The sequence below is a fragment of the Macaca nemestrina genome, chromosome X, assembly GCF_043159975.1.
Source record: "Macaca nemestrina isolate mMacNem1 chromosome X, mMacNem.hap1, whole genome shotgun sequence".
Taxonomy (NCBI): Eukaryota; Metazoa; Chordata; class Mammalia; order Primates; family Cercopithecidae; genus Macaca; species Macaca nemestrina.
In genome coordinates, this window is record NC_092145.1 from 14,158,325 (window position 1) to 14,169,474 (window position 11,150).

An 11,150-nucleotide genomic window follows, 5' to 3' on the forward strand; every position below is an offset into this window, starting at 1 on the left:
ACCTACAGCTAGTATCAACTGAATAGGAAACAAACTGAAAGTCTTTCCTCTAAGACCTGGAACACAACAAGGATGCCCACTGTCACTTTTATTTAATGTATTACTAGACATCCTAGCTAGAGCAATCAGACAATAGAAAGATATAAAGGGTATCCAAGTTGGAAAGGAAGAAGTCAAATTATCCCTGTGTATAAATGATATGATCTTTTATTTGGAAAATCTAAAGACTCTACAAGAAAACAATTAGCACTAATAAAAAATTCAATAAAGTTGCAGGATACAAAATCAATATACGAAAATCAGTAGCATTTCTATATGCCAAGAATAAGCAATCTGAAAAAGAAATTTAAAAAGTAATCCCATTTACAATAGCCACAAATAAAATTAAATATCTAAGAATTAACCAACAAAGTGAAAATGCTCTATAGTGAAAACTATAAAACATAATTTCATAGTTTCTTCAATAAAACATCGGTGAAAGGAATTGAAGAGGACAGCAAAAAAATGGAAATGTAAAATATTCTCAAACTACTCATTTGACAAGGGATTAATAACCAGAATATGTAAGGAGCTTAAACAACTCTATAGGAAAAAAATCTAATAATCCTATCAAATAATGGACCAAAGATTTGAAGAGACATTTCTCAAAAGAAGACATACACATGGCAAATGGGCAAATGAAAATAGCATAAATATCACTGATCATCAGAGAAAGGCAAATCAAAAGTACAATGAAATATCACCTGACCCCAATTAAAATAGCTTATATCCAAAAGACAGGCAATAAAAAATGCTAGTGAGGATGTGGAGAAAACGAAATCCTTATACGATATTGGTGCTAATGTAAATTATTATAACCAATATGAAGAACAGTTTGTAGGTTCCTCAAAATACTGAAAATTGAGCTACTGTGTGATCCAGCAATCCCACTGCTGGGTATATACCCAAAAGAAATGAAATCCGTATATGAAAAAGGTATCTGCACTCCTATGTTTGTTGCCTAGCTTATTTCACTTAATTCAATGATCTACGGTTCCATCCACATTGTTGCAAATGACTGGATCTCATTCTTTTTTATGGCTGAATAGTACTCCACTGTGTCTATGTATCACATTTTCTTTATGCATTCATCTGTTGATGGACACTTAGGTTGCTTCCAAATCTTAGCTATTGTAAATAGTGCTGCAACAAACATGGGAGTGCAGATATCTCTTCAATATACTGATCACCTTTCTTTTGTGTATATACCTAGCAGTGAGATTGCTGAATCATATTGCAGCTCAGTTTTGAGGTTTTTGGAAAAATAAAAGGTCCGGAAGCAACCTAAGTGTCCATCAGCAGATAAGTGGATAAAGAAAATGTGATACATATACACAATGGAATATTATTGAGCCATACAAAAAGAATGAGATCCAGTGATTTCCAACAGTGTGATGGAACTAGAGATCATTATGTTAAGTGAAATAAGCCAGACACAGAAAGACAAACATCGCATATTCTCACTTATGTGTGAGATCTAGAAATAAAAACAATTGAACTCATGGACATAGAGAGAAGAAGGATGGTTATCAGAGGCTGAGAAGGGTAGTGGGGGCCTGGTAGGGAGGTCGGGATAGTTAATGGTTTAAAAAAAACATAGAAAGAATGATTGTGACCTACAATTTGATAGCAACCAAGATGACTATAGTCAATAATAACTTAATTATACATTTTAAAGTAATCAAAGAGTATAACTGTATTTTTTTGTAACTCAAATGATAAATGTTGAGGGGAAGGATACCCCATTCTTCATGATTGACTTGTTCCACATGGCATGCCCATATCAAAACATCTCATGTACCCCATAAATATATACACCTACTATGTCCCCCCCAAAAAATTTAAAAATAAAAATAAGATTATGAAGAGACTATACCAAGAGGGAAACAAGCCCTATCTTCCAAAGCATAGTTATTATTTCACAAGATTTGTTTCATTTATTTATTTATTTATTTTTTATCTCTCCATCTCTCTGCTACACACACACATATACACACACATTCACACAGACACACACAAGATGATAATTTGAGGCAAATAAAACCAAACATAAATTTGGAGATATTGAATTACAGTTTACCATCCAGACTGTCGTGTCTGAAAGAGATTAGAAAATGAAGTATCAATCATCCAACATTGGAAAAAAATTGTAAGCACATATCGTGGAATTTATTGATAATATGTCCTTTAGCTACTACAGATTTTAATGCTGTTTTTAATGTAGGTGAACTGGGAATTTTTATAATCTTGCTATTTTATAAAAACAGTTAAATCAGAGATAAAATATAATGTATTGCTGCACTAATTTAGAAGGTGTCATGAATACCATGCATAAATTCTTTTCATACAAACTTCACTGAATTATAGCATTTATTTTTGATGTTCTTTTACTCCAAGTGGGAAAATTCTCTTACTTTAAATCACTAATTATGGCAAGTAAATACACTGTAGCTCAGATGTAGGCTCAGCACATTGCTAATGTCTGGGCAAATTATTCCCTGAAGTTAGTAATTAGTAGAAGTAGCTTTAGACTTTTACTCAAATACATGCAACTTCGATTTTAAGATGAGATTTATATTTAATGTTGAAGATTTGTTTGATTAAAAAGACTGGGGAGTCTATTAGGAAAAATAACCAAGACCCTCAGGGAAAGGTACAAGCTTGAACATCTAGATCAGGATAATTAGGGAATTCAAATGAGCCTCAAGCCCTAAGTTAGATTGTATTGCTCCAAAACTTTTATCACTGCCTTCATATTCATCTCTTGACTAGTCATTTTCAATGCATGGAAAAAATTTAGGCACATGTATATATATAAATTATTGAGGACAGTATCCAACTTAAGTACAATACTGTAGGCATGCATTTGAGTGTCATATAAGGATTAATATTTTGATTTACTATAAAACAATAAGTTACTGAACTTCTAGAGACCCATCCTAAATAATATGAAGAAGATGCAGTCACTATTTATTGTTCACGTAATAAGTACCTGACACTATGCTAGGAACTATGAGGTGGGTGGTGGGACTTAATGAGTCTGTCAATTGTTTTTATATATTTATATATATATATATATATATATATATATATGTGAGTGTGTGTGTGTGTGTGTGTGTGTGATTACTATTATAATTGTTGAGCATCTGCTATGTGTCAAGCACTATAATGGACACAACAGACTCAGTAGTATGCAAAACTAACATAAGCTTTGACCCCATGGAGTTGGCAATGTAACAAGGAAAGTAAATGTGAAACTGAATGTTACAAAGTAGAATGCCAGAAGAGCAGGAAAGCTTTCAGCAAGAAAGAATTATTTGAGATGTTTATTAACACATTTTCAGTCTTGTAAACATAAACATGCTATTCTTTATACAAAATCTCACTGTGGACTCACAAGCACAGATAGGGTACACACAGGGATTGTTCTCCCACAGCTGAGATAAACTGACATTCAATATCAGCCGCCCTCAGCTAATCTCTTAAATAGACACACATACTTACAGAATGCTTGGACTAAATTAGGCTATGACGCAGTGTGAAGACAATTACTTTAACCCCAAATTAATTCGGCAACTTGTTCCCCCTTGGTTCACTTTAATTGTGCTCATTACCAAAAAGCTAAGTATGTGGTCCAACTGGGCAAAGAAGGTGTTAGAGAACTTCCATGTATTATTGTTTACTTTTCAAGTCTCTAAACCCGAAAATCAAAAAAGGCAGGTGCTATTAATACCATTTTATGGATGAGGACACCGAGACTCATAGTTAATAGCCCACCCAAGATCAAAAATACATAATAAGAGCTATTTCCAAAGTTCAAAGCACAAATCTCTTGGCTCTGAACTCTTGTCTCTCTGCTGAGTCAGATTACTTACTATTCACATATACTTTGCATCATTACATAAAAGAAAACTGCTCAGTCTGTGCACTTTAAGCCTTTTAGGTATATTCTATCAAAGACACAAGATCAATTCAAAAATAAAAATTGCATTAAAATTTATAAAGTTGAGATATTTACTTGGTAGTATTCATGACTCAGCAAGTAGTAATGTAATGCATGCTTGTCACAGATACTATTCACTATAAAATCATAAAATAGTGCATTCCTGGGTAAAATTCTACTCCCAGGTCTACAGAGAAAACACCAGTTTAAACTAAGTTCTGCTTGCTCCCATAGAATAAAATAGCCGTGTGTATTTAAATTACAAAAACAGTAGCCTTTCTGTTATGTAAATTTATGTCCTAAATGATTGTAGTAGATAGTGCATATACCACCACTGATATTTGTGGCTGGGCAACTGGAAACATGTAATCTGCAAATATCTATAATATTTATATTTATAATATCAAATATCAATAATACAGAAAACCAAACAAGAAGTACAGGTTTACAAAAAAAAAGAAAAAGAAAAAACAGGCCATATGCACAGCTGCAGCTCAATAAAGCACGCTGCTGTCATTTTGTGGTAGATTATACTCTTGCTGTAGCTAAGAACAAGCAACTCTAGAAGATGATTATAGGTGTGCATTCATGCATGAGTGCACATACACATAATTTTGTTTTCTCATTTTTACTGATAATAACTGTAATAATCATTGCAGAAAATTCGGAAACTGAGATTTTAAAAATCTAAAAATTGCACAACCTTTCAGAAGTAAATGCTACTAACTTTTCACCTCATTTCCTTGCAGATCACCAATTATATATCTGATATTTTTCATGTATTTACAGTGATTATTTCCTCATTGCCATCTATTCTTTAGAACGTACTTTAATCACTCTACTATACCTCATTTAACTACTCCCCTTTTAAAGGAGGTTATGAATTTGCCCAGCTATTTTTCTTTTAAATGTCTGCAATTCGATAGTTTGAAACAGTATCTCAGTGATTTACATTTTATTTGTTTGATTACTAGTGAGAGTGAACAAGCTTCTCAATGTTAATTGACTATTTTCATCTCTTTATTAGTTGGTTATTTGAGCATGTTCTTTATTTTATTGAGAACAGTATCTTCTTTCTCTAAAAACAATAACAACAACATAAATTTAAAAGCACATTACTAAGGAAACATAGTCATAGCATATTTGGCAAATAAAATAACATGATAGTTTCATGACAACACTTCCAACGTGATAACTTAGAAATGGGAGTTTTTGAAGTTGTCTTAAGCAACAAATGTTGTCTTTCCAAACCTAGCTTCCGGGGCAAAATAATAAGAATGCATTTGAATCCAAAAGATGCAAGAATCATTGTGTCCAACTCCTGTAGACAGACAATATCAGCTACTGAAACCTGACTGATGCATAAAAATTGATTCTTTTTCCTCCTTAATGATTCAGTCTGCTGGGTTTTCACACTCATATTAACATTTAAATATTTCTAAGTCATCCAGAAAGGACTTATGAATCAGAATGTGATCTTTGTACCAGTGATTCACTTAATTATTTATAACACTACAGAATTAATGTTTTGTAAAAGTATGAAAAAAACCCTTCCTCAGCATATATAAAAATATTTAAATGATATGAAATATTCTATTTTACCATTATTACTTCTATAATAACAGCAAATTTTGCATTTACCTTATTTGACCCTCACAGCAATCCACAGACCTAGAAAGAAGAGGCATTTTCATACTATTTTTGTAAAGAAAGAAAGTGAGGTGCAAAAGACATTGAGTAAAAACCCAAGGTCATATGGTTAATTAGCAACAAGGAAGAGGCTGAACATTTACCCTTCTGTTACTAAATCCTTTACTCCCTTTTCCTTAACACTACTGTCCCACCTTCCACGTAACTATGGCATCATTGTCAGAGTTCTAGATTTCTGTTAATACCCTATTTGGTTTACAGGTGATGTTCAACTACACCTCTCTGTTTACCACCAATCTATGAAAACCATTACTCTTTATTAATACGTGGAAGACAGGAGCTTTCAGTTGAAAGCTTCTTAAGGAAACTAAGAGGGTGGAATGCCCTTTCAAAGAATGTCTGCAAAGGATAAGTCTCTGGGTTAGCCTGATCTATTTTGTACTGTCATTCATCTGTAGCATTATTCATGCAGTTCCCTGTGCCTGGAAGCCTGGAATGAACGCTTTCATTCATTCTTTCTATCTCCTTTCTTGCTTTCCTCTTTCTCTCTCTCTCTCTCTCTCTCTGTCTCTCTCTGTCTCTCTCTTGTCTGTCTCCATCCACCCCATTCTCCAAGGCCCACCTCATATGCCATCAATGTTTCTCATTATCTTCCACAAATGGAATGTGATAATTCTTGCCTCTGAACAAATACTACTAAGTAAACTTATCTTTTATTTCAATCCTATACAAGTTGTTTTACTCCCTTATCTGACTTAAAATGCTTTATGGTTGTGCCTCACATATAAAAGTGTTCAATATCATTAAGAAAAATAATGTACAGATACACATCTGAGGAGGTACTGGCATAGACAATTGATATAGGCCTACGAGCCTCCAAAATGGGTTAGTGTTACAGAACCAGAACTACCCATGAGTATTAAAGTACACCCTACATTCCTAATGGTAGTATGTAGCTGAGAACAACCTCCAAAGACGTGAATAATTCGCACTGGGGCCCTTCAGAACCTGATTATGCTTCCAAAATGCATCCAGCTTTGACTTTAATGATGACTTCAATTATTATTTCTCTAAATTCAGTGATAGCAATGTGTGTTATCGTCTCCTTCTAATTGTAGCTTTCTGCCTGTTTGAATACGTCCCACAGCATAAGTTATGCATATTTCAGCAATAGAAGCAAAAAACACTTGTGCCCAAATGACATTCGGGACTGACTTCCCAATCTGCTCCAGGATTTGCTCTACGTGATGTTTCCCTAACATAGATCTTCCAAACTGAACAGCTTCAATCTCTGTTAGTACATAGTGCTGGAGTTGTAAATAACTGCTCAAAAGTCAATTGTGCTGTGATCAAGACCCCAAGCAAGAAATTATGTATAAAGAAAATATTTCTTCTCCTTCCTAGGCCTGTTAATTCATCTGCAAAAGGAAGACATTATAAGATAGGAGGGGTTTCCAAGTCTTACTGTGCAGAATCACTTGGGAAGTTTTTATTTTTATAAAAAATACAGTTTTTTATCCTCATCCCAGTACCATAGAATGAAAATTTCCAGGGATCATTCTAATATATCTAGTCCATAGATCCCTGTGAGATACAATAGATTAAATGGTCCTATGGTCTCAGGCATCACTAGAGTTTTATAATCCATGAATATTTATGAAGTCCAAATGATAATAGGAAAATGCTTTTTTAGTCCATCTAGACCCATCAAACAAGGCAAAGAATGCTCATTTGAGTATCAGGAGACTTGGAATAAATTGTGACTTTTTCATGACTTTGTAAACTCAGACAAGTCCTTTCTTCTTGTGGCTTCAGTTTTCTCATCTATAAAATAAAATAATTGGATCAAAGCATAATCTAATCTGTGATGCCTTGCAAGTTGTGCCTGTAGAAGTTCAAATAAGACAAATGAGGATAAGACTAACACAAAGACTTATGCCACCAGCGGAAGGACTGTTGACTGTCTCACACGGATACATTCATTATCATGATGCCAAGGCCTGAGATCTACTCTGCAGTCTTTTTGACTCAGTGATCTAAGTTATCAGCACTCAGAGAGTGGGTAGATTCACATTGTGCTGGCTCACAAGACTGATCAGAAACACAAATAATTAATTGCAGTGAAAAACAGGACTGTGATAATAACTAGGCACTGTAGATGAGGCATCTTTTTTTCTATAGACTTTCCCTGTGTAAAAGATAGAGCATAGAAAGCTACCTATAGTGAAAATGCCAGGAACTTAATTATAATGAAAGCAACATATAACTGAAAGAGAAATAGGCCATCAATTACTTTGGTGAGAGCAGTCTCTTTTTGAAAGTAAGATCTACCTGGGAAGACCCATAACAGGCAGTCCTCTTCTGGTGAGCCATAACAAAAAAAGAGCCATAACAAAGGGAGTTAGATGAATTAACAGAAAAAAAAATGCGAGTACATCTCTTACTGTTTTGATTTCAACTCTCTTTAGCCTTTCCAAAATTAGCTCAGAAACTTCCACAAACCTAGACTTGCAGGAAGTATTCAACATGGATCTGCCTTTCAGAAGCTGAAAAAGACAAATAGGGCAGCAATGAGGTAGGGTGAAGTAGTAATGAGAAATAAGTTTAAGGATAAATCATGGAGAACTCCAAATTCCATAACAATGAGTATAGACAGAATTTGTAGGTCTGAAGAGCTATAGGACATCAAATTTCAGTTAAGTGGCATGTCTGACGTAGAGCTGAGTCAGAGTCAATTGATGATATCTTGAAAAGTTAGAATGAATATTGAACACTATCCAGTATATGGCTAGTGATTAGAGCATTCAAAGGTGTTCATGTGATATTCTGTCAAAGTTTTGTAGCAACATATAGTATTTTAAAAAGGATAGATGTCAGGAGTGAGTATAATTCAAAGAGCGATCTCAATTTCAAGTTAAGTAAAATATTAATGTACATGTTAACTTAGTGAACTCCCACCGGAGAGAAAATGGAATCATTTCAGCAATAATAACTTCAATGGTCAAAAACACATCACGTGTATAAAAATAAATAAATTCAGAATGATAAAAACTTACTAGATACCATTGGAAGTTGTTCAGGCATCAACCCATTTTTCTGAAATCTGATGAAGAAGTGGAAAACTTAAGTATTCATCTTCCCTTTCCAGATGAAGTGTATTTTAAGATAAGTTAATAATTAAGGAGAGAAAGTTATTCTTTATTGAATTGATAGATTCAAAAGGAATGATAGAATGAGAAAATCTCCATTTTGTATCCCCTAAAGGCATAATGTACCTTCACAACAATAATCAATTAATTCTAAAAACCTTAGTTGAAGTGTTGGTGAGAAATTTGATGATGGAATGGTTAGGTTGGCATCATCTGAACCCACAATGACAGTTTGCATTACTGCAAGTAGGACAATCAGACATTATGTACCTCCAATGTAATGTAATGGAAAGTACACACCACCACTCACTAAATATTCTTGCCTAAAATTGGACCAAAATACAATTAAGGCTCTAGAGCTACACACAATTTTATGGGAAATACCAGAAAAAGAGGAATACATTAAATGAGGTCATGAGGAAACAATCTGAAATTAAGAATGTGGGATGGTCTATAGGACAAATGATCTGGTTTCTCTCTCAATCAATTGCATGATCTGAGAGATATTTGAGTATAGATGATATCAGATGGTGTTAAAGAATTTAATTAATTTTCTCAGGATAATGAGTTAATGTTATTAAGTATGATAATGACATGGTGATATGTAAAATATATTTAAAGTATTATATCAGTTAGAGATGTATATTTAAGTATTTTCTGGTAAAACAACATAATGCTGTAATCTTTTATGAACCTCTCTCAAATAAAATTAAAAAGAGTAGTTGGGCAATAGAAGGCTCTAGATTCCAAAGTAATGATGGTTGTTGAATGTATGTGATGGATAGATCGTAACTAATTACTGTTCTCTTTACTTTTGTGTGCATTCAAACATTTGCATAATAAAATGGTTTTTAAAGTTACTGAATATGAGTACAGATGCAGATATTGATCTGACTAGAGCAGAACAGGTAGACAACACCTGTCCAAGAGATACTACAGATTAGCAAATCAGAGATGCCCCTTCTAAAAGTTTTAATGCCATGCAAAACTTCCTCTAACATATCACTTATCACTCTATATAAAACTTACCTACTTAAATGCCAGTTTCTGTATATTATGTGCTACTTATTCTTTAGTTTTTGCTATAGATTGATTATCTATTTCCATGTTGTACTATTTTCCAGGAATCTGGCTTGCTTGGGCTTCTTTTCCCTCTGGCTTCCAACTAGATTTGGCCAAAGGAAAATACTGAAAAGATATTTGAGGATGGGAGGAGAGAATGAAGTACTAATTTCTTTGTTTCCTTCCTTTATAGGCTGCAAGTTGTCTGGGCTGATTTGTCTATCTATTAATAGCTCCTGTGGTCAAAACTTTCATACAGATAGAACTTTCACTGCAGGTTCCAGAAAGTATTTTCTCCCCTTGACCCTTTAGGCCTAGGAATAGTAGTAACTTTTGAGTATGCCATCTGTTTTTTGCTAAGACCCTGACTGATAAAGACTATAAGCTTCATTAAAGCTTACAAATTGTCTCACTCTCTTTTGTACATTGTGATACCTACAATATATGGCTGCCTGGCATCTAGGAGACAAAAATAAATAATAGTTAAAAGAAAAGAAAAACAGAAGGATATGAATAAAATCCAACATCAATTTCTGATTTAAAAAACATAACTGAGAAATAGAAAAATACATGCTTATTGTGTTCTTTTAAAAAGATTCCATTCATTAGTCAGTTTCATGTTAAAATTGAAAAATTAGCCACAATTTTATTTAAAATGTCATGAAGAAGATAAAAAGATATGACATAAAAGTCAAAAAGAGTGTTTATAAATTATCATTGCTTTCAAGTCATGTATTTAAACCCTGATAAAATCTTAGTAAAACAATATCAACTTTTCCAAATAAATAAATAAGTGCAATGCAAGTCTATTTTACAAATTGACAAAATTATTCTAAAGTTCTAGTGGAAGAATAAATGCATGAAATTATATAATAAATTTCAAAGCAGTTAAGTGTTGGGGAATTAGCTTCACTAAAAATATATATATAGTTAAAACAGGATAGTTATTAAAAGAATTCCCCTCCTGATAATAGTGAACTAATGATTTGTAACTAATCACTCTAAGAACAAGTAGAAAACTTGTACTATGCTAAATAAACACTATAAATATATATATATACGATATTTTCAGAAGACTGTAAAACTAGAATAGGCCACCAGTAGATGAAAACAGACCAAACCAGAGCAAGAACAGGGATGCTTTCTGTCCACCTACAGTGAATCCTGGTGCACTGGTCCCTCCTCGTGCTTTTCCCCCTAGAGAAGTCAGACTCAGGAAACAGGGAGAGAGATGATATTCCTGAGCCTGCCTAAAGGTGGTATGATGGGTGAGGTAAAAGAGCAGACCACTCTTTCCTCTTTCCTCT

The 11,150-nt window shown here is 33.6% G+C and overlaps 1 pseudogene; it reads right to left on the bottom strand.

Moving 5' to 3' along the window:
• Positions 1-5,704, bottom strand: part of LOC105499806 (melanoma-associated antigen C2-like) — a 105,497-nt pseudogene extending 99,793 nt beyond the window's left edge.
• Between the last annotated feature and the right edge of the window lie 5,446 nt (positions 5,705-11,150).